The sequence below is a fragment of the Crocuta crocuta genome, unplaced genomic scaffold, assembly GCF_008692635.1.
Source record: "Crocuta crocuta isolate KB4526 unplaced genomic scaffold, BGI_CrCroc_1.0 scaffold6, whole genome shotgun sequence".
NCBI classification, from domain to species: Eukaryota; Metazoa; Chordata; class Mammalia; order Carnivora; family Hyaenidae; genus Crocuta; species Crocuta crocuta.
This window is the reverse complement of record NW_027531917.1, coordinates 2,807,369-2,809,674: the sequence shown is the minus strand read 5'-3', so window position 1 is coordinate 2,809,674 and position 2,306 is coordinate 2,807,369.

Sequence of the window (2,306 nt, the reverse complement as noted above, 5' to 3'; positions counted from 1 at the left end):
CATTTATTCAGTAAGCAGCCTAAAAAAGAACAATCTCTGTTTGGAAATTGCTATCTTTAATTATCAAACTGCCTAACTAAGGAGAAGGGTAACTAAACTAGGATCAGGCTATCAGTCTATTGTTGCAAATTTCAAATAATCTTTAAAGCTAGACATAAGTCAATAGCCATGAGACAATCCTGAGCACGGATTGAGAGGAGAGTCCCCTCTGCCAGGAGTGGGTGGAGAGGTCCTACCCTACATTCTGTGTTGTCTTCCACCGTAACAGCTTTCCATAGGAACCACATGTTAGGTTTCCTGTATCATTCATCTCAAATTCAAGTAGGCCCTGCATTAGAAATATACAGCCACTAGCAGCCTGGTTTCAGATGGTCCCATCAGAGAATGAGCCCTTTCCTATGGGTATCTACAGGTGGCCCATGTGGTCCAGCCAGCATCCACAATGTTTCTGGCCCCAGAGGGGTGTCTTAAGTCTGTAATGGTCCTAGAGTCTGTTCTGTTCATTAAGCCTACGTCTGCTTTCCAAGAATGGAACTGTCTGTTACAGACATTAGGTTTCAGCATACCATCAGGTCCAGGCAGTTGGGATCTCTGAATTCAGGATTCCAAAAAGCCCATGACTTTTCTTTGACAGCAGCAAAGATGAGAGACTACAGGGTCAGACAGTGGAGTTCCAAGTCTTTTTAAGCCACCCTTATCTTGTCTTGTTAGGATTCAAACTGACCTCAAAAATATACACAATTAGCCTAGAAAATCAGCAGCCTGCAAGAGTCAGACATCTGATTTCACAGGAACTTATTATCAAACTAAAAAACTACTTTTTAAACCTCAAAATGTATATTTTCCTGGGGAGAGTATGTCGCCTTTTATGTTGTCTGCCTTTTCTCACAGGGTCCAACAGGCAAATATCATAGTAAAATTAATCAGTTATGGATATTTCAATTACTCAGACGTTCAAAGAGTTTAAATTTTAATCCATCCAAGCAAGAAAGTCATGTTATACTAACATTTTTATTGGGATGCTTTACCAGATTAGAATAATTCCTCTAGCATTTATGAAATTACAAGCATATATTTTTTTACACCATTAAAAAAGTTATATACCTAGATGCAATAGCCATAAAATAAAAAATAAACACATTTTAGGAAGTCTCTCTTGGGGCGCCTGGGTGGTTCAGTCAGTTAAATGTCCGACTTCGGCTCAGGTCATGATCTCGCAATTTGTGGGTTTAAGCCCTGCATCGGGCTCTGTGCAGACAGCTCAGAGCCTGGAGCCTGTTTTGGATTCTGTGTCTCCCTCTCTCTGCCCCTCCCCCACTCATGTTCTGTTTCTCTCTGTCTCAATAATAAATAAAAACATTAAAAAATTTAAAAAAATAGAAAGTCTCTCTTGGGTTTTTTTCTTTTTTCCTTTTTCCTTTTTTTTTTTTTTTTTTTTTTTTTTTTTGCAAGTTTACTCAAACCTTAGCAGTAAATTCAACACTTTTAGGATTAGCATTACAACTCCTGAGAGATCCCAGCTGGAATGGAACAGACTCCTGCACCAGTAGGTACATTGCTATTTTTTCCCCTCTTCCCCTCTCTCACTCTCTCTCTCTCTTTTTTCCTAATTTGTCTAAAGTTTTCTCCAGCCTTGGAACTGACTTAATCTTATTTCCCCCCACTTGGAGGAGTGAACAATACAAACATACCACATTTTGGCTCACCCAACATGTTTTAAAGAAATGTTTGAACCCTTCCTCCTCCCACCTGAAGGACAGAACAAAACCTAAAGGTATCATCCAGCCTGCACTTTTTAATTTCTTCACCTTAGCTACCATGACCAAAAGCAGCCAATAGATCCAATTCTCCTAGGGTTGGATCTATCATTTTTAATTCTGTAGGTAACCTTCAACTTTTACAACAGACATAATCTCAGCTGCTGTTTCATACCACAGATGACTAGGTAGCTGTTGGGAAGTGAAGGTTCATAGTTGTATCCCTTTAATACCTCCTTTCTGCAAATGCCGTTTTAGCCATATTTCAGTGAGTCAGGGCTGTTTTTAATAAATCCCACTTCTGACACCAACTGCCACTCGCGCGCCTCCCTCTCCCCCCCAGGTTAAGGATTGGCTAGAAAAATCCACAGAGTATAGTTATACTTATGGATAAAATTTATTACACTAAAAGGATACAAAGTAAAATCTAAAATGGTACAGGGCATGTTGGGTGAAGTCTGAAGAAAGCCAGACACAAACTTAAAAAAAAAAATCCTTTTTTTCCATTGAAGACTTATAGTATGTGCTTAATTTCTCCAGTAATGAGTT